Source organism: Pleurodeles waltl, chromosome 7, assembly GCF_031143425.1.
Source record: "Pleurodeles waltl isolate 20211129_DDA chromosome 7, aPleWal1.hap1.20221129, whole genome shotgun sequence".
Taxonomy (NCBI): Eukaryota; Metazoa; Chordata; class Amphibia; order Caudata; family Salamandridae; genus Pleurodeles; species Pleurodeles waltl.
In genome coordinates, this window is record NC_090446.1 from 312,635,442 (window position 1) to 312,659,046 (window position 23,605).

A 23,605-nucleotide genomic window follows, 5' to 3' on the forward strand; every position below is an offset into this window, starting at 1 on the left:
ACACTAACTAAAACACATAGAAAAGTGATACTAGATTTTGAATTAACAATGATAAACACAATACTGAAAATATATCCACAAACCCAAATTCAAGGATGCTTTTTCCTCTTTTCACAAGCATATTGGCGTAGAATACAAAAATCATCCCTAACTAGAGAATATTTCTCAGACTGCATACTACAATTTGAATTTAAAAAACTCACAACATTATGCTTTGTATCACCTGCAAAAGTAGATGAGTATTACACAATAATAACAGACTCTAACTATTATACAGTAAATGAAGACAAATTGGCACCCTTACTGAATTACTTTGAAGAAACCTGGATTGGACACCTAAACAGATCTGGTCGCAGACGAAAGCCAAGATTTCCAATAGAATGGTGGAACTGCTACCAGACCTGCTTAGAAGGTGGTGCAAAGACTAATAATGCCATAGAGGGATGGCACAACTCTTTCAATAAAGCAATAGGTAAACCCCACCCAAACCTGTATCATTTCATGGAAATTTTGAAAAAGGAGCAAAGTTTCAAAGAAATGAGACTTGCTCAGTCACTCTCAGGTAGCCTGAACCCACGCACAAGTCAAAAAAGCAAAGAAATGACATAAAGGATTTTGGCAAAAATACAACAATTTGATACAATAACAGCATCAGACTACCTCGACAGTCTAGCATATATTCTACATTACTAACAACCACTAACCTACTACAGAAATTACTTGCCAAATTAAAAAAAATAGACCACCAATTAAATTGGCATTTTTGAAATTATTTTCACACTAAATTTATCCAACCAAAATTGTTCCTACCTTTGAAGTTTCATGTCTTTATCCAAACACGTGTTGCTGAAGAAATCTTCTTCATTAATATAGAAGAAGCATCTCATACTGCAGAAAGTATATAAATAAACATTAATAATCCCAAAAAAAAAAAAACTGGTCATACAAAATGGATGATAAAAAAAACAACTCTATACACGATAAAAAAGTATTAAAAAAATAAAATACAACACTTTACCAAACCAGAAATTAGAAAAAAAACAAATATTAAAAACACTGCATAAACGTTTTTTACCAAAAAAAAGTAAAACAATTAATCAGATACTTACCAAAGCAACATCATTAAATTAAATATTAACAATCAACAAAAAGACATGAAAACGAAATGAAGGACATTACTAATACAAAAGAAAAAAATAATTATGAAGGCTGTTACAATGAACCAAATATTTTTTTCATAAACCGAACAATTGCCTTCCTTATAAATCCCTAAAACAAAATTATCACAAGCAAAAAGACAATTGTTCGTAACTATATTTTTACGATACCACTATTGTATAAAAAACTGTACAAAAACAAAAAATTAAACATAAAAAACATTCCAAACATCGAAAATCTACTACCTACCTTATAACTACCTCCGCCAACTATTTCAGTAATAAAAATACCCTAAAACATACTGTAAAAAAAGCATAATCCCATTTACCCAAACGAGGTCTCCACTTCCGTCGTATCTTGACTGCGATGCTCCTCCGACTGAAAACAGAAGACGTCAAACAACGTAAACATGGAAGAGCACTAAAAATAGAAAACAGACTATTTCACTCATAGACTATAAAAGGGAAAATAAGAAAATACCACAAAAAATAGTTAAATAAATGTACAAAAATTTGTAAAAAATATCAAAAAATCTGTAAATATTAAACAATAAATAACTATTTTTCTGCATTTTTTAAACTTTATGTTGAAAATAAAAATTATTTTAAAAAAAATTGTGTTTTTATTATTTAAAAATTACATTTGCATAAACATTTGTATTATTGTGAATGAAAAAAATTATAACACCTAAAAAATTGAAAAATAAAAATATCTATGTATTTTCTAAAAACTTTTAATTAAACAATAAATTTAAATAAAATAATATTAATACAATTTAATATATATATAAAATTATACATCCAAAAAAAGTAATTTAAAAAAAAAATCATATTAATTTTATCACACCAGAAAAAAATATTCACACTTTCAAAATAAATTAAAAAAAATATTTTATCAAATTTTAAAAATAACAAAAACAAATTACAATAAATAAAAAATAAAACATATTTAAAAAAATAAACTTTTACATATTTATAATCAAAATTCTACTCTACCAAGTACTATTATATTAAACATTCAAATATAAATTTTTAAACATAACTATTTAAAAAAAAAAATATATATACATCTTTAATAGCAAAAAATTAAAAACAATAAAAAACCTAACAAAAAATTGAAAATAAAATAAAATCACCTGTACTAAAAAAAAATACAGTATCAATACATTCCCAAATCATTATCCACCAATAAACCAAATTCCATCGCTAAAATTTTTTTTTACACCAATATACAAAATACCGAAAGGTATAAAAAAACACCTGATTATAAAAACACTTCCCCACCCATAACCCCTACATCCCCTATATCCCACCCCTAATTCTACTCATACTTTTAATAAAAAAAAAAACAATTTACCCAAATACATTAAATAATACCTGAATAGTAATATACTTCCCACCCATAACCCCTAGATCCCAAATATCTCATCCATTATACCACAACTTGTTTTTTTTTTAAATTACAAAATAACCCAAGTCTACAAATTAATACCCAAGTACTAAAACACTTCACCACCCATGACCCCTCCATTCAATCTATCTCATCCCTTATTCCACAATTTTTTTTTTTTAAATAATGTTAAAATTACCCAAGTGTATAAAAAATACTTGAGCATTAATATACTTACCACCTATAACACCTACATCCCATATATCCCATCTATTATCCCACAGCTTATTTTTGAAAAAATAAATAAAATATTACCCAAGTGTACCAACTAATACCCAAAGTACTGATACACTTCCCTACCCATAACCCCTACATCCCATATATCCCACCCTTAATCCTACAGCATATAAGAAATAACATATACAAAATTACTCAACTATATCAATTAATACTTCAGTATTAATAGACTTACCCACCCATAACCCCTGTATCCCATATAACCCACACCTAAGTCCACAGTAAGTTTTCCACAAAAAAAATCCCAATTCTACAAATTAATACCTCAGTATTACTAAACCTTCCAAGCCAGAACCCTTACAACCAATTTATCCCATACCTTACCCCATACAGTATTTGTAAATATATCATAAAAATTTACCAAATTATTAAAATAATACCTAACTATTGATAAACTATCCCACCCATAACCCCTCCATCTCATCTATCCCAACCCTTATCCCACAATTAATTTTACAAAAAACAAATTAAAAATTAACCAACAGCATAAATTAATACCTAAATACTAATACAATTCACCACCCATAAAAAGCTGCATCCCATATATCCCACCCTTACCCACATAAATTATAGAAATTACAAATAAAAAATTATCCCACATTATAAATTAATACCTGGGTATTAATACACTCCCCCACCCATGACCCCTAAATGCCAGATATCCCACCCCTAAATCCACAACATAAATTCCAACATTTTCAAAAAACAAGTGTATAAATTAATACCTAAGTTTTAATACACTTCCCCACCCATAACATACACAAACCATACATTCCATCCCTTAATCCACAACATATCCTTAAAAAAATATTTAAAAAATACTCAAAGTCCTAATAAAATACCCAAGTATTAATACACTGCCCCACCCAGATTTCACAGAGAAAAAAATACCCAAGTATAAAAATTAATACCCAATTACTAATACACTTCACCACCCATAACCCCTACATCCCATTTATACCACCCCTAAATCCACAACATAAATTACAACATTTAAAAAAATACAAGTATTTAAATTAATACCTGACTATTAATACACTTACCCACCCAAAACAACCACAACCCATACATTCCATCCCTTAATCCACAACATATCCTTACAATTTTTAATAAAAATACTCAAATTCCTAATAAAATACCCAAGTATTAATACACCCCACCACCCATATTTCACAATATAAAAAAAACAAGTATATAAATTAATACCCAATTACTAATACACTTCCCCACCCATAACCCCTACATCCCATATATCCCGCCTCTAAATCCACAACATAAATTCCCAAATGTTAAAAAACAAGTATAGAAATTAATACCTGAGTATTAATACACTTCCCCACCCATAACATCCACAACCCATACATTCCATCCCTCAATCCACAACATGCCCTTCCAAAATATGTAAAAAAATACTCAAATTCCTAATAAAATACCCAAGTATTAATACACTCCCCCACCCACATTTCACAAAATAAAAAAATACCCAAGTATATAAATTAATACCCAATTACTAATACACTTCCCAACCCATAACCCCTACACCCCATATATCCCACCCCTAAATCCACAACATAAATTACAACATTTAAAAAAATACAAGTATTTAAATTAATACCTGAGTATTAATACACTTCCCACCCATAACGCCCACAACCCATACATTCCATCCCTTAATCCACAGCATATCCCTAAAAAAATATATATATATATACTCAAAGTCCTAATAAAATACCCAAGTATTAATACACTGCCCCAACCAGATTTCACAAAAAACAAAAATACCCAAGTATAGAAATTAATACCCAATTACTAATACACTTCCCCACCCATAACCCCTACATCCCACATATCCCATCCCTTAACCCACAGCATGCCACGCCATAACAAAAATACTCAAATACTAATTTTAATACCTGAGTAATAATACCCAACCCTACTCATAATCCCTCCATCCCACATATACCACCCCTAAATCCACATAATAATTTAAATAAATTTTAAAAAAATACCCAAGTATATACATTATTACCTAATACCTAACAAAATAAAAATAAAAAATACTCAAACATTCAAATTCATAATTGCGCCACATAACTCCAAAAACACTAGACAAAATCAAAGCAGTTTAAAATAAAAACTTCGGTATCACTACCCATAAAGATAAATATATAAAAATATATATATAAAAATATATATCTAAAGACATATATACATAAAAATAATATATTTACACATATATAAATTAATATATACAAACACAAACATAAATAAACACAACATATACAATAATACAAATATTAAATATACATGTATATAAAGTTAAACATATACTAATTAAACCCTAAACAAATAAATAACAAAACACAAAACTTACCTTAAAATTTGTTATTAAAAAAATGCACTTACCTTAAAATTCGTTGTTCTGGCATTAGTTGTTAAGGCAAAATCGTTGTTAAGGCAGTAGTTGTTCTGAACTTCGTTGTTAAGACCTAGTAGTTCTTCAAGATTCATTGTTAAGGCAAGTAGTAGTTCCAACGTAGTTGTTTGGGTTGTTTCCCATCACAGAACAATCTGGAGTCAGTCTGTGCTTTCACAAAAGTGTATTTGCAATAACTGAGGAAAATAGCAATGTCTATTGTATTGCCAACATACCTATGTCACACAGCTCTAGTCCATGAGGTAACATAGCAGAGGTCACACAGTGGGACCCACATCTGTGAAATGGAAAGGCAAAGTGACAGGTCGGGGTCCAGTCCATGCATTGGGTGAAAGTGACAGACACATGATAGGTCTAACAATTGTATGAGATGTAGGAGGCAGTGATGTCTTCTTACCTGTGTCTCACTGGAAGTATTGGTGGATCACGTTGTTTCTGTTGTCGATATCCTCTTCTTCTGCCTCCTCTTCTTCACTGTCCACAGGATCCACAGCTGCCATAAGACCTCCTTCTGGACCATCCTCCTGCAGAAAAGGCACCTGTCGTCGCAAAGCCAAATTGTGCAGCATTCAGCAGGCCACGATAATCTGGCACACCTGCTTTGGTGAGTAGTACAGAGAACCACCTGTCAAAAGGAGGCACCAGAACCTGGCCTTCAGGAGGCTCAAGGTTCTTTCTATAATCCTCCTAGTTCGCCCATGTGCCTCATTGTAGCAGTCCTCTGCCCTTGTTCTGGGATTTCTCACTAGGGTCAGTAGCCATGACAGGTTGGGGTACCCAGAGTCACCTGCAAATGTCAAGGGACAACTGTTAGACACACACTAACCCTTAGGGACAACCCCAGACCCAGACATCTATTCACAGGCTATAGGGTCGTTGTCCTCACCTATTAGCCACACACAGTGCCTCTGGAGTTGCCCCATTACATAAGGGATGCTGCTATTCCTCAGAATGTAAGCATCATGCACTGAGCCAGGAAACTTTGTGTTCACATGGGAGATGTACTGGTCGGCCAAACACACCATCTGCACATTCATTGAATGATAGCTCTTCCGGTTTCTGTACACCTGTTCACTCCTGCGGGGGCAGGGGGTACAAAGGCCACATATGTCCCATCAGTGGCACCTATGATGTTGGGGATATGTCCCAGGGCATAGAAGTCACCTTTCACTGTAGGCAAATCCTCCACCTGAGGTAAAACGATGTAGCTACGCATGTATTTAAGCAGGGCAGACAACACTCTGGACAACACATAGGCTGGGATATCCCTGATGCTATGGCCACTGTTGTTTGAAATGACCTACTTGCAAGGAAATGGAGTACTGACAGGACCTGCACTAGAGGGGGGATTCCTGTGGGATGGCGGATAACTGACATCAGGTCTTGCTCCAACTAGGCACACAGTTCCTGGATTGTGGCATGATAAAGTCTGTAGGTGACTATTACATGTCTCTCTTCCATTGTCGACAGGTCCACCAGCGGCCTGTACACCGGAGGATGCCGCCATCTCCTCACCTGCCCCAGCGGACGTGCCCTATGGACGAGAACAGCGAGCACAGAGTCAGCCAACATGGAGGTAGTGAAAAAATAATTTATTGCACACATTTGTCAGTCCGCTATGTGCCTGTCTCTGTGTGTATGCAAGGCCTAGATATGTGTGACGCATTTAAAAATAATTCCATGTGTCCCCCTGAAATGGCGGCTGCCTGACCTGTAATGTGGGACAAAGGGATATGAGGTAACTGCGCTGGCGTTGTACACCGCCGCGGTAGGCGGTCAAAGACTGCGGTGCAATCATGCATTGGTTAACATTGGGCCCTATGGGTCCCAGGAGCCAATGACGAGGTACGCCGGCGGTGAGTACCATCACCGCCGGCGTACATCGCCATTTTCTGTCTGTTCACTCACTTGATACCTGACCTTCGACAGGAGAGGACCTACACTGCAAGTGCTGCTGTGACCTCAGTCTGGAAGCGACGATGGCTCATGTGTCTGGGGAAAAGGCCCCTGCCTTCACATTAGAGGAGTTGGAGAAACTAGTGGATGGGGTCCTCCCCCAGTACAGTCTACTCTACGGTCCTCCAGACAAACAGGTGAGTACACTGTGAGCATGCTGTATGGGCAATGCCTATTTGGAGTGGTGTGGATGGAAGATACGGGGGGATGAGGCCTGCATGAGCGGACGGTGAGTGTATGTGCGTCTGGGCAAGGGTGGGAACATAGGACAATGACTGTGACGGTCCGGACGGTTAAAGTTTTTCCTTTTCCCCTGTACTATTCCTCTAGGTCAGCGCCCACCAGAAGAAGGATATTTGGCGTGCCATCGCCAAGGACATATGGACCCTGGGGGTCCACCAGAGACGGAGCACCCACTGCCGTAAAAGATGGGAGGACATTAGCCGCTGGAGCAAGAAGACGGCAGAGGCCCAGCTGGGGATGGTCTCCCAACATGGGAGGGGTGCCCGTCGCACCATGACCCCCCTGATGTTCCGGATCCTGGCGGTGGCCTATCCAGAGTTGGATGGGCACTTGAGGGCATCACAGCAGCCACAAGGGGGTGAGTACCGTCACATCCATCTGACTCTGCGCGCATTAAGAGGTGTCTGGTTGTTGGAGGTGGGCAGTGGGTTCCCCTAGGCTAGGGCGAGCTTTGTAGGCAAGGACCCTTTGTGAGGCAGGCTAAGTGGCACCCCAACCCCACCACTGTTAAGAGCCATCTACACCTAGTCAGGCTCCATGTGACGTCCATGTGTGCAGCAATCGGGCATAAGCCATGTACCCCATGTCCCTGTAATTAATTAGGGAAGTGCATGGCATAGTGCAGAGGGCTGCTGTGTCTGTAGTGTGTAGTGTGTCTGTAGTATCCGCCAATGGTAGCGGTATTGCATGCACTGAACATGCCCTTCTTCTTTCTCTCATCATCATGCGGAGGAGCATTGCCACAGGAGCAGGAGGGAGCTGCATCCCACATGGCCCTGTAGGGCGAGACAACGGAGTCTGAAGTCACCAGTGGGACGAAGGGCGAGGGGAGCTCCACGGCAGGGACAGGAGCAGAGACCAGCAACACCGACTCCTCCTCTGATGGGAGCTCCCTTGCAGTGGTGGCCCCTCTGTGTCCACCACATCTACAGGTACAGCCGCCACCCCCCCTACCAGCACTGCCCTCCCAGCAGCCCCTCAGCATGTGTCCCGTGGCCGCTCACCCAGGAGGGTGGGCATCTCCTTCACCCCAGGCACCTCAGGCCCTGCCCCAGTCAGCCCTGCTGCCCTCAGTGAGGAGGCCATTGACCTCCTGAGATCCCTCACTGTTGGGCAGTCTACCATTCTGAATGCCATCCAGGGTGTAGCGAGGCAGTAGCAACAAACAAATGCATCCCTGGAGGGCATTCATTCTGGCCAGGCAGCCCAACAGCGAGTATTTCAGGCTCTGGCCTCAGCACTGATGGCAGCCATTGTGCCTGTGTCCAGCCTCCCCCCTCCAACTTCCTCCACCCAGACCCAATCCCCAGTACCTCAGCCTATCCAAAGCACACCATCAGACCAGCATGCTCACACCTCAACACACAGGGGTGGCTCTGGCAAACATAAGCACCACACATCCCACAGGCACTCACACAAGCATCATACCCATGCACACAAACAAACATCCACTGCCTCCACTGTGTCCCCCTCCTCCACATCTCCCTCCTCCCTCCCTGTCACGTCTCCACTCACACCTGCATGCACTACATCCTCAGCCACTACCTCCATCACCAGCACGCCCAGCACCACACACCGCTCACGTGCACTCACCACCCCCACTACCATTCACACATCCCCTGTGTCCTCTACCAGTGTGTCTGTGAGCCTTCCTCCCAAAGTACACAAACGCAATCACACACCCACCCAACAGCCATCCACCTCACAACAGCCTACAGCCCATGCACCTTCACCCAAAGTCACCAAACGAACACCTCCTACAGGCAAAACCTCTTCCTCCACTACCAAACCCCCTCCATCTACCCGTCCCAGTGTGTCTAAAAAGCTTTTCCTATCAAATTTTGACCTCTTCCCTACACCTCCACCCACGTCCTTCCCCTAGGGCCCGCCTTTCCAGGTCCCAACCCAGCACCTCAGCCACCACATCACCGGGCACAGTGGTGCCAGCAATAGCGGGATTTTGGAGTGCGCCAAGCAACAGGGCTGCCAGTGTCCCAAGGAGCGATGGCAAGGACATTCCGCCACCTCCAAAACAGAAATAGTTGCCCACATCCCGGAGGGAGAAGGCAAAAACACCTGCCACCAAGGGCTCAGGCAAGACAAAAGTTGAAAGTGGCAAGACAGCTGCGCCACCATCCAAGGTGGGGAAGGGCCTGAAAATTAGATGCAAGTCCACGTCGACGCCAACCTGCACGGCGGACAAGACCGCCACCGGCACCGCCACCTGCACCGCTGCCAGCACCCCAGGCACTGATCCCTTCACCTGCACCACAGACACTGTGCCCTTCACCAGCACCGCAGTCAGTGAGCCTGCCAGCAGCACCGCTGCTACTGTCACCGCTGCCAACACCGCAGTCAGTGAGCCCGCCACCAGCACCGCCGCTACTGACACCGCCACCAGCATCGCAGTCAGTAAGCCCGCCACCAGCATCACCGCTACTGACACCGCCGCCAGCACTGCTGTCAGTGAGCCCGCCACCAGCACCGCGGTCAGTGAGCCCACCACCAGCACCGCAGTCAGTGAGGCCGCCACCAGCACCGCCACCACAATGACTGCCACCAGCAGCGATGCCACAGAGCCCGCCACAAGCACCACCGCTACTGACCCCGCTGCCAGCACCTCCAGCGGCCCGCAACATCCTGAGCCAGTGGCACCACCGCAGACATAGCTGCCATCCCCAGTGGTCATTCGTACGAGGCTGGTGGTCAGTTCGAGGGTCCTGGGCAGCTTGCATGTTGCACCACCGTCAGTGGAGATTCACATCCACTACCTCAGTCATTGGCAGGATGAAGCACTCTGGGCACAAAGCCCCCTCCAGAACCAGTGGAGATTCACATCCACTACCTCAGTCCTTGGCAGGGTGAAGCACTCTGGGCACAAAGCCCCCTCCAGAACCAGTGGAGATTCACATCCACTACCTCAGTCCTTGGCAGGATGAAGCACTCTGGGCACCAGGCCCCCTCCAGAACCAGTGGAGATTCACATCCACTACCTCAATCCTTGGCAGGATGAAGCACTCTTGGCACCAGGCCCCCTCCAGAACCAGTGGAGACTGTTATCCACTTGAGAGACTGAGGCTTTGCACTCCCCAGGATAAAGCAGTGGGCAACCCACCCACTGGAGAGACTTGAGAGACTGTGGCTTTGCACTCCCCAGGATAAAGCAGTGGGCAACCCACCTACTGGAGAGACTTGAGAGACTGTGGCTTTGCACTCCCCAGGATAAAGCAGTGGGCAACCTACCCACTGGAGAGACTTGAGAGTCTGTGGCTTTGCACTCCCCAGGATACATGAATGGGCATGGAGCCCCCTCGTGGAGCTGGCGTCGTGCACTCATCCGGCTGAGGTGCCCCCCTTCCCTTCCCCCTGATGTGCCTGTTTCATTTCGATCTGATGCCCCAGCAGTGTTCTCTCTGTTTCAAGTCTGGTATCGAGTGTGGGCCTCCCCAATGCATTTTGGGCCCAGTGGTCCACGGACTACGGATGGTGCACTACCCGGACTTGATTGGTTGGTGTACATAATTGTTTATACTGTATATAAAGTTTTGACTAATGGATTTTTATTGATTACAATCCTTCAACTCATTTCCTTTTGTCCTTGCGTTCTTGAAAGGGGGGTGGGGGGTGTAAATGTAATGTTGCAGCATGTATTGGTGTGTATGTTGTTGTGGGTGAGGGTGTGGGTGGGGGTGTTGAGTGTTGCGTGTGTGTGTCGCTCTCTTTTCCCTCTCCCCTCCCCTGTGTTTTAGGTGCAGAACTCACTATGTTCGTCGCCGCCGTCTTTCGTGCTCCTGGTAGAGGAGCAGGAATACAATCATAGGGAGTATTTGGAGTTCAGGCTCCATGGCGTCATGGTTCCTCGTGGGTTGTGTAGAGGTGAGTGTTTTCCCTTTCAAGTCCTGCTTCTGCCGTGTTTTTATTCGCGTTGAATCCGCCCCGGAAAAGGTGGCGGATTGGTCTGTCATAATAGTGTGGGCAATACATTGTCTTACGCCTGTCTGTGGCTGTCTATGTTGGCGGTTTCCGCCATGGTCGTGATTCCATTTTTTTACCGCCGGCCTGTTGGCAGTCTTACCGCCCCTTTAACACCGACCGCCAGGGTTGTAATGAGGGCCTATGTTTGTTGTACAATTTTTCGCGGCAATATCCTTAACTAATAACAAAACAGAATACAGAGAAATAATTTCATCATTTCAAATGTATTTAAAATTCTTCACTATTATTCAATCCATTCGGTTCTTTAGTGTCAAAAGCAATTATATATTTACACTCCAAGATCTTCAATTTCTTTTCTCTGTCACCTCCCCTGATGTCTTTGGGTATTCCATCAATCACACTGTATTTCAAATCTTCAAATTTCCCAACATGTACCTCACGTATATGACGTGCTACCGGTCATGTTTAATCTTTAATTTGAATGGCTCTCAGATGTTTCCTTCCTTGATGTAGGAAGAAAGTGTATATTTATAGGTGCAATAGGCGTGGGTCATATTTACAGGCACCGCCGGTGATATGGCACGGGGAGGCAACCCCAATGAAGTGGATGTATGTATATATATATATATATATATATATATATGTATATATACATATATATATAGATATATCTATCTATATAATTATATATGTTTATATGTATATATGTATATATATATATGTATATATATATATATACACATATATATACATATATAAATAATATACACCAATTTATAATTTAACATAATTCAAAGATTCAAATTAAATTTATATATGTCTCATTACATGATTATCATTTTAAACAAAAATCAAAAATGGAGGAGGACATGATGATAATTAATATTGATTTATTAATAATCAATATCTTAACTTGAAAATGGAAAATATTATACATATTGACTATGATCCCATTGACTAAACCATTCATACATTTTCACATTATTTTCTCCAATACATCTATTGATTTACAGAATTCAATTATTGTCATAGTTAAATCAAGGCTTTAAAAATGATGAAAATGAAATCCTGTATGTATTCATCACCCACTTGTTTGTTTAAATATAAATGGACAAAAAGTTCCTCATCATTATTCAATCCAAGAGGAATCTTTGTTCTCATTAAAATGATATATGTAGACTCAAGTTGTCTCAATTTATTGACTTTATCACCCCCTGTTTCATGTTCAGGAATATGGTCTATTCCAAAGTATCTTAACATTTTCCAACTGCTTGTTTCATGCTGTTGAAAGTGTTTTACTATAGCATACGTGAGGTCGTCATTTAAAATTGCTCTGATATGTTCAGAATTCTTTTTTTCAAAATGCAGATTGTACTGCCTACATATTTTAAGCCACGGTGGCATTCAATTACGTAAACTGTAAATCTAGTATTAGAAGTTATTCGGTGCTTGATATTCATTTCCACTTCATTGAATAATTTCACTACTTTCGTTGACTTACCAATTTTGCAAGCTTTACAGTTATTGCATTTAACAAATCCAAGTTGTTGTTCTATTAACCAATTTTGATGGCTTTTTAAAGAGAAATGACTTCTTATAATATAATCCTTTATTGGTGGCGCTTTCTGATATGTAATCAGTGGCCCTGAACCTATTTTAGGACCCAAATCCGGATCTCTCCGTATGACATGCCAATGTTTACACAAGATATTCCTTATTATGCCACTTTCCTTAGTATAATCCATTACCATTGTAACATTGTTTTTATCTAATTTCAGCTGTCTTGTATTAGATTGTTTTGGAAATAATACCTCATCACGGGTAATCATTTTAATTCTTTCTAAGTTCTTGTGCAGAATGTTTTGATTGTAGCCTCTTTGTTTAAACCTTTGTACGGTCTCCTTGTACTTTAACTGCACTTCCTTCTTATTGGAACAATTCCTGCGCATCCTAATTAGCTCCCCAAATGGTATACTCTTCAGGAGAGGTTTAGAATGAAAACTTTTACCATGTAAAATACTATTGGTCGAAGTTTCCTTATGAAAAACTGTAGTCTCTAATCTGTTATTCTCAACATAAATATTAATGTCCAAAAAATGTATTGAAGATCTACTTGTTTCACGCGCAAATTGTAGCCCAATATCATTCCTATTTAATTTGTCAAAGTACACTAGAAAATCATCATGTGACCTATGCCAGATGATAAAAAGGTCATCAATAAATCGTACCCACAATGAAATCTTTTCCATAAACACATCATTATCTTTGCCCCAAGCTATTTCCCTCTCCTACCTACCCATTGTTAGGTTGGCATAATTGGAGAGAGAGAAATGCCCATTGCTGCCCCACACATTTGTTGATAGATTTCATGATTGAACATGAATATATTGTTTTAAGAAATAATTCTATCATTGATAGTAGCATTTCTGAATGTTCAAATTCCGCAATACTTCTTTGTCTTAAAAAAGTTTTTAGTCCAATTTCATGATTAATAGATGTGCATAAAGACACTACATCAATTGTGACCAGTAGATATTCATCAATCCAATTTATGTTTGATAAAATCCTCAATAAATCCCCTGAGTCCTTAATGTATGAGCTCAGAGTCATTACAATAGGTGCCAAATACAAATCCACATAATCAGAAATTCTTTCATAGAGTGAGTCACATGCAGAGACTATTGGTCTGCCTGGTGGTGCCGTTAAAGATTTGTATATTTTTGGTAGAAAGTAAATCGTAGGTATAGTAGTATTTTCCTTTTTCAAAAATTGGTATTCATCCATATTCAAAAATGATTGTTGGTGCCAATCATCCAATTTCAAGTGCAGTTGATAAATCATTCGGTTGATAGGATTATGATCAAGTTTTTTATAATTAGATTCATCATTCAACTGTCTGTACGCCTCCGCCATATAACTATGTGTGTTGAGAATCACAATGTTTCCGCCTTTGTCAGCTGGCTTAATTATAAAATTATTATTGTCTGTTAGCTTTTTTAATGCAATCCGTTCACCCTTAGTTAAGTCCTCCCGTTGCCCGTGATGCCTAATCTTTTGTAACTTTTCCAAGTCCTCCAATATTAATTCAGAGAAAATATCATTCTTGTTAGTGGGTGACAAAACTGGGCAAAACTTAGATTTCTCTTTAAAATTGCTAAATTGATGTTTGTTAGTATCCACATTTAACTCCTGGAGAATTTCCAATTCAGTGTACTCCTCATCTGGTAAATTGTGATATAAATCAAATAGAGTTTTTAAATCTGGAATTTGATCAATGTACAAATCTAATTTCTTGGAGTCATCAGTTGTTGATTCATCTTGATTCAATTCCATGCCCTCAGAGTGCATTGAATGAAATTTAACTAATTTTAACCTTCGAATGAATTTGTAAATGTCAATCCGAGGATTTACATAATTGAAATGTATCTCAGGACAAAATGATAAACCTTTGTGTAATAACTGCTGTTCAGATGATGTCAATTCATAATCTGATAGGTTTACCACTGAATTTAATGTCTCTGTTCTTGTTTTTTCTGAATCCTGAGGGGATATTGTCTCTTTTCTGTTTCTTTTGGCTCTTCTGGTTTTTCTTTTCTGTTTTCCATTCGATCTATATTTCTTCCAATACCTCGACCTCGATTTCTTCCTCTCCCTCTCATTAGCCGTTGATCTAGATATAATACTTGCATCTCCTCTAAAAAAGTATTCTTACTAGAGGTATCCATACGTTCCAAGGAACTCTCCCCTTCACTTAAATCTACATCAGATTCACTTGGGATATCATCGTTATTCAAATTGTGTTTCTTATTCTTCCATTTCATATCAGATTTCAAACTATCAAATCTTTTGGCAAATGTTAAAATTCTTCCATATTTGTAATCTTTTTCATCCCGTATGAATTTATTTTTCTTTCGTTCCTGTATTTCAGTTTCATATTTATCTAATTTGCCTTCCATGTTTTTCCTTAATAATGGTTGTTCATCCTTCTCCTCCCTCTTAACAACCTGTTCCTCCAAATCTTTAAATGTGTTATATATCTCTTCTAAATCTAATTTGGCATATTTAATAAGAATCCTCATCATATTTAATGAACACTGCGTATTATTCTCTTCCCATTCTTTAAATAGTTCAGAGTTTACTCCTGAGTATTTTGGTATTGTAAATATGGATAAACCTCTTGGTATTCTTTTCACTTCAATGTATTTTTCTAATGATAATATTTCCCAACTTTTGCTAATCTCTTTCTTATAGTATTTTTCCAACTGATTTTTTTTTTTTTAAGGATGAGTCCTTTTGTAATGGTGTGGCTTCTGGTGTTTTATTAAAGTGACTTGCATCAAATACTTTCGTAGCCATCATTAAGTGTTTCGTTTGTCTAGCTTCCATTTCCAAGTTACAATTATGAAGGTTTCAAATATTGAACTGAATCTTGATTTTTCCTTTTGTTCGTGGTCTAAACTGCCCGTGTGCTGAAAGGATAATTAATTCCTTCCTGTGAGGGCCGCTTCGGCAACCACAGAGTATCAGTGTAAAAATGAAAATACACGTTCACAGTGTGAGGCAGTCTTACCCTGCATTCAGTTTTCACCCGAACGGTGTCCTCCGACGCCGGTTTTGTGAGACTGATTTAGGAGCCGCCGAGTTCGTATGAAATAACTAGTGTGATGCCGGGCGCTGTCATTTGAAGTTTCAAAATCCACAACAATGTGGTCAAAGATGACGACGCGCTCAATAGCTGGTGCGAAGCAAGAGGGTGACCGATTCCACGATAATAGATATGATAACGCATCCCTTTATGATAGTTTATTACACATCAGGACTCATTTTAGGCCAATTAATCTTTTGACGCAGTTGAGTGACACCTTAGGACGAGATAACTAATCAATATGTCAATCAATACATCAATAATGTCATCAATATTTATTACCACAATACATTTCACCTTAGTCAAAGTCATTAATCAGCTCAAGACGTTACCATGACCTTGTAGTCATGAATAACCACACCAGTTTAGTAGAATTTTATGAGTTTTATTCCCTATTAGTTACAGTTCTAAAAGCAGGTGTGTTAAACTCAAAACCAATACACTCAATAACATTGTCATAATTTGGCAACTCGAATAAGACTTAAACAACGCAAGGAACGCAATTATTAGAACATAACACAGCGTCAACATAAGTCAATTTTAGCAGAGTGTCATTAATGCGTCAGCTCAACAAAGCATAGATTCAGTTGTTTGTCTATTTGCGTCAGTTTAGTGAACACCTGTCCTAACCACTGATTAGCATTGGCATTTTGGGCTTCATGCAAAAAGATTTAGAAACACCTATTTGGAAAACACCTAAACTATGGTCTCTGTCAAAAGTAAGCAGTTGGTACCTAAAAAGGAAAAGCAAACAGACAAATTACAATTTCATTGTCATACTTACCCTCCAAGGTTTAGGTAGGCACTCAGGTTCAGTCTTCGTCTTCAGGACATCAGTCAAATCGCCATCAGTCAAAACTCAGCTCCGGGCAAGGGGGCACTTCCCTCATAAGGAGGTAAAGCGTAAATGGGCAATCTAAGGAAGAGGATGGTTTTAATAAACCATAGCTAGTCACCAAACAGAGTGACAAAGTTTCTGGATTATATCAATATCATTCCCTAACTAATTCTGTTGGTCCTCTGTGTCATGGGTTTTTATCCCTTTTTCGTTGTACATTCCCCTATTATTTCATTGGTCCGCGGTTATACCCCACTATCTTTACCCAGTAAGAAAACAGATTAAGGGCCTGATTCCAACTTTGGAGGACGGTGTTAAACCGTCCCAAAAGTGACGGATATACCACCTACCGTATTACGAGTTCCATAGGATATAATGGACTCGTAATACGGTAGGTGGTATATCCGCCACTTTTGGGCCGGTTTAACACCGTCCTCCAAAGTTGGAATCAGGCCCTAAGTCATTAATCTTTCACCCCATATTTATTTACAGGCTTTTTATTGGTCCATATGATTGACTTCTTCAGAGGTAGCACGTCCGGTATGATTTCATCCTTCTGTAATTCTTTGCACATCTTTTGGTCAGTAGCTCCATTGTCTTCACCGGTTTGAATGACCTTGTACATTACGTTAATCTACACTGTTGCATTTTGTCTAATATTTTCTACAAGCAATGTGAATTTTCATGAGAACGGATCTACTATGGTTACATTCAGCTTCTAGTTTGGAGAAAACAAGAGGTCATGTCCTTTTGCAAGTCAGCACACTGCACGTTAGGAAAAATACATTTAATATGAGAGCCAAGCAGCTAAGCTTCGGCTCATGCTAACTTAAGGCCTACAAGATTTATTTAACATAACTTTAATAGCATAATCATTAATAATTAGCGCAAATCATTCATTGATTCGAATATTCATAGGCATTAGTCATTTTTATTAATCCACGTATATATTGACGGCCACTCCCCGTGGTCACATTTCAAGTGCACGTTTTAGCAAAAATTAATTACTGCAGTTTCTATGCGGCATTATCACACATTAATTCATAAACATTTCATGTTAATATAGATTCTATAAGCTACGCTTTCTCAGTCCCTCCTCTGATGACGTGCGTCATCACACAAACCTTTCCCTTTGACCTTTCACTTTTAATTTTTCACCTTGCGCATAATGCGCATTTCGACATCTTGCCCCTTGTGTGAACTTTCCCAAATTTCATTAAACATTTTCTTCCTTTCAGTTTCCTCATTTCTCTTGTTTCTCTTTGTCCAATTTCTTTTAATTTTGTCATTAATTTTGCATGCTCCCCATAAACCTAATAGACAAGCCAGGACAATTAGTAGATCCCCTAATATTTTTGCAAGAACCCCATTCCAAATATTGCTAAACCAACTCCCTACTCTGGCAATTCCTTTTCCCACTTTCTCCCACACTCCAAGTTCCTTCAGTTCCTTCAAATCTGCACTATCTCTAGTTAGGTTAGTAAGCATACCTCTAATCTTTTTACTGTTATCCGGTATAAATGAGCAACAATGACACTCATTAAGCATCTTGCAGACTCCGCCGCTCTTTGCTAAAAGAATGTCTAAGGCAAGCCAATTTTGAAGAGTCATAGCTCTTTCCGCAGCAAGTTCAGTATCCATCAGGAGTATGGCACCTGTGAAGTTTGTCAGCATGTTATCCACAATAGTAGACAACTTTCGAATCTTTATGGAGTTTAAGATAACCCCTACTGAAGGAATTATGGCTCCAAATATGTCACCAATGACAGCTGCCGCTGTCTCTCATTTTTGTCTAGTATGTTGTAATTCAGACGCTTTAGGTATTTGCTTTAAGTCATCAATCTGGTAAATCTTTGGGAAGACTATCCCCAAATAACATGTCCCATACCACCCCTTAGGGAGACGGTAATAAGCATTGAGTCCACAGATATAATAGATCCCAGGGATCACTGGATCCTGTCCATTTAACATGAATGTCCATTTACTCTGGAACAAAAACACATGCCTGCATTCACTCGTTTCCACAAATAAAGTGTCATGTTCAGATTTTGGCCTATATATACAAAGCCTTCCTACATGTAATGCATCTATAGCTAGTTTGCCTTGTGTCTTTATTGCGGTGTAAGCATAATCATTTGCATGTGTGCGTTTCTCTAGCCTCTTTTCTAGTCTCTCTTTCAGTGCTTTGCGCCTATCATCAGTGTGATCTAAGAAGCTTTTCTCTACAGGTATTAATAGGCAAGTCAGATTGTTGCGGTGTGCGTAAGTTGTCCCAAATGTAAGTGTTGGTTCAAAGAAACCTCTAACTATTTTTATACTATGCTCCTTAGCTAATTTGTTCAGAAACTCAATCACATGCACAAAGGAAAACACCACATCCAAGTTAGAATAAAAGTATTGCACATGCTCCTGGTCATAGAATCTTGTTAGTAGTAAACTACAGCTTATCCCATATGTTAATGGCAAGCTATGGTAAGTGACCCCTTCTTGCACTGATGAAGGAATCTTTGAGCAATTTTTTGCATCCATGGTTTCAACATACTAATTCAGCAAGCGATAGAAGACTTTAGTGGAGAGTTCCCCCTTTGAATGAGTTCCCTCATACAAGAGGTTTGCATCCTGCTCAAACCTTTCCCACGGTGTTAGTGTTGTAGTTTCAGGTTTTGAAGCATTGTTAGTTGCTTTCTTATCCAACCACGGCATTCCCACAATCACACCTACAATTATTATTGCACACACAACACCTAATATAAGGCTTAACCAACCACACACTTTACCCTTCTTGCTACTACCTCTATTATAAGCCATGGTCCATAAAGAATCAGATAGCAGAATAATTCAAACAAATAATCAACTTGGGGATGATTTAAAAACTTTTTTTTCTTCTTGATGCAAAGTCTCTCTTTCTCTCTCTCTCTCTCTCTCTGCGTGTATTTACAGCGTTTCACTCACTCCAGGAACCTTTTGTCAAATTAGGTTAACAGCTTGTCATAATCGGGTTTCAAAGTTAATTCAGGGTTTCAATGTCACATCCGGTAATTGTTTTCCAGTCTTTTTTCTCAGCTTTTCAGCTTTCAATTTCAATTTCAGTTTTAACACAGTCTCTTTCTCTGATTGATTTCAGGTACCGTAGTATTGGCCTGGTACCTCTCGATCAAAACAGAATACTAAGAATTCTTGTTGCCATTCAGATGTCGTTGCATATGCCAATTCAGGGCCTGCGTACCTTCTACTTGGGGTTCTTTTTCTTTTCAACCTGCTTTCACTTTGCAATTCTCCTTCACTTAGATCCTCTATTCTGGTTGTATCGATTTCTTCTGCTATTGTTTCACCTGGCACGACCTTTTCTTTGGCAACTTGTTTCCTTGGCCAGTTATCACCTTTATGCGTTTTCTTCCTGCTCGACTTTTCAGCACGCTGAACAGCACCCTCCTCTTGTGCTATGGTGTTTTCTCTTGACGGACCTGCAACTGGCTCAGGGGATGCCGGTGTGCTTTGACCTCTCTCTACTATTTCCCCTTCTTCTTCTTCTGGGTCTGTAACAGGTTCAAGCTCTAACCGGTGTCCGTCTACTTCTGGGAGAACCTCTCCTTGACTTAGTTCTCCTGTTGCCTCTACTGAGATAGGCTCACTGTCTCCTCTCTTAAGCTCGTTCACTGTTTGAGGGACTAAGCCGTCCTCAGTGGGCTTTCCTGCAGTCTCAGTTCCCTTTTGGCCGTTCTCTGGCCCTGAGACTTCCTTCTCTGGAATTGCTGAGTCAGAAACTTCAAGTTCCTCATCAGTCAGACATGTTACCTTCTTTGTGTGACTGGCATGTATCCAGTTTGGAACTCCTGCACATTTCACAGCAGTGGTTGTTGTTAGTATTACTTGATATGGTCCTTTCCAACACGGCTCCAAACACGACTTTCTCATGTGCTTCTTGACAACCACCCAGTCACCGGCTTGCAGGTTGTAACCTGGATCACTGATCGGTGGCAATGTGTTGGCCTCCACCTGGTGGGAAAAAGAGCGGACCACATCAGCTAAACCTTTGCAGTAGTCCAACACCATATCATCCATGATATTCACAAGAGCATTTGCGGGTACTGCGGGCAGCCTCATAGCTGTGCCCATGAGGATTTCATGGGGTGATAGTCCTGTCTTCTTATCAAGGGTGTTTCTCATCAACATCAGCACTAAGGGCAATGCATCTGGCCATTTCGTATTGGTAGCTGCGCACATTTTTGCTATTCTCGACTTCAAGGTACCATTCATCTGTTCTACTATTCCTGATGCTTTAGGGCGGTAACAACAATGCAGCTTTTGTTCAATGTCTAATACAGCACACAAAAGCTTAATCACCTCATTGTTGAAGTGCCTGCCCCTATCTGATTCTAAAGAGACCGGAAAACCGAACCTGGGTATTAGCTCTCTAAGCAATAGCTTTGCAACTGTGAGACTGTCATTCCTACGTGTGGGGTAAGCTCCAATCCAGTGCCTGAAAACACACACAATCACCAACACGTACTTCAATCCTCCACACATTGGCATTTCAATAAAATCCATTTGGATCTTGCCAAATGGACCTCCAGCTCTCCCTATGTGGCTCAAAGTCACCACAGTCCCTTTTCCGGCATTCATCTGTTGACAGATGATGCACCTGTGACAGGTAACCTCTGCGGCATGTCTGAATTTCGGATTGAACCAATCAATTTTGAATAATCTGATCATTGCATCTCTCCCAAGATGTGCCTGCCCATGGTAAAGTCTTGCAAACTGTGACAAAAGGCTGTTTGGCAAAACCAGTTTCCCCTCCTCTGAGACCCACAAGTCATCAGCTCTTTGTACGCATTGCATTCTCTGCCAAGAGCGTTTTTCTTCTCTGCTTGCAAGGCCCTACAGTGATTTTAGCTCGTCTAAAGTATCAACTACTCTTTATGCAAAATTCAAACATGTCTCATTTTCAGTTTGCAGTAATAGTTCCCACTGATCCCTGAACGATATACAGTTCAATGCGCAAAACCTTGCGACTTGATCTGCATAGCCGTTTCCCGTTGACACAAAATCTTGTGATTTGACGTGAACATTGCATTTCACCACGGCAATTTCAAGAGGTAACTGAATCGCATGTAACAAATCCTTAATTTGTTCGCCATTTTTAACTGGAGAACCAGAAGAGGTCATGAAACCTCTCTGTGACCACAATTGGCCAAAATCATGTACAATGCCAAATCCGTATCTGCTGTCAGTATAGATAGTGACTTTCAGATTTTCAGCTGCGTGGCATGCCTTAGTAAGGGCAATTAATTCAGACACTTGTGCAGAATACACTCTTTCGAGCCATGAAGCTTCTATAATGCCAGCTATTGTACACACCGCATTACCAGCTCTCAGTATTCCAACTGAGTCTCTCAAACAGGATCCATCAACAAAAATAATGCAGTCATTTTCTTTTAACTGCGTATCTTGTATGTCAGGTCGGGGTTTGGTACATAGTTCTGTTACCTCAAGACAATCGTGTTCTACTTCCTCTTCATTATTAATCTCAGTATTTTCGACAGGAAGTAGAGTTGGCGGGTTTAATACAGTACATCTCTTTAAGGAGACATTTGGTGACTCCAAAATAATTGTCTCATATCGGGTAAGTCGGGCATTTGTCATGTGCTTAGTTTTTGTTCGAGTCAACAGAATTTCAACTGAATGTGGAACCATTACTGTTAGGGGATGTCCCATCACTATGCCTTCACACTGTCTGAGGCTTTGACCAACTGCTGCAACTGCGCGCAAACAACCCGGTAAGGCTGCTGCAACGGGGTCCAGAGTAGCTGAAAAATATGCTACAGGGCGGTTTGCACCTCCATGGACCTGTGTTAAGACAGACAGAGAACAAGCATCACGTTCATGAAAAAACAGTAAAAAAGCCTTTGTATAATCAGGCATACCTAAAGCTGCTGCCCTGCACATGCACTCCCTCAATTCCATGAATGACTCAAGCTCTTCCTCAGATAAGGTTATGGTATACGGTTCATCCTTGGTTTCCTTGCCTGTCAATTTTACCAATGGTTTAGAGATAATCGAAAAGTTGGGAATCCACTGGCGACAGTAGCCCACCATTCCCAAGAACATCCTGACATCTGTCTTTGTTGTCGGGGGTTCATCTGCAGTATGGCTGTCACCCTTTCTTTTGATATTCTCCTGAACCCTCTCTCAATCAAGTGTCCTAAGTATTTTACCTCCTTCTGGCAGTACTGCAGCTTTTTCGGGACACTTTATGTCCGTTCTTTCCCAAATGTTTCAGTAAGGCAATTGTGTCATACCTACAGTCATCTTTTGTTCTGGATGCGATCAGCAAGTCGTCAATGTATTGCACTAGAGTCGAACTAAAAGGCAATTCTAGCAACTCCAAATCCTTCTTCAGTATCTGATTGAAAATGGAAGGTGACTCAGAAAACCCTTGAGGAATTCTGCACCAACTGCACACCTTGTCCAAGAATTTGAAACTGAATAAAAATTGGCTGTCCTCATGAAGAGGCACCGAAAAGAATGCTTGTGACAAGTCTACCACTGTGAACCATTCTGCATCACATGAACCTGGAACATGATCACTGCTGGGTTCGGCACTATGGGGCAACATTTTACCACAATTTCGTTTATTGTTCTCAAATCCTGCACAGTTCGAATCTTCCCACAAGGCTTTTTCAGACCCATTATTGGTGAATTACAT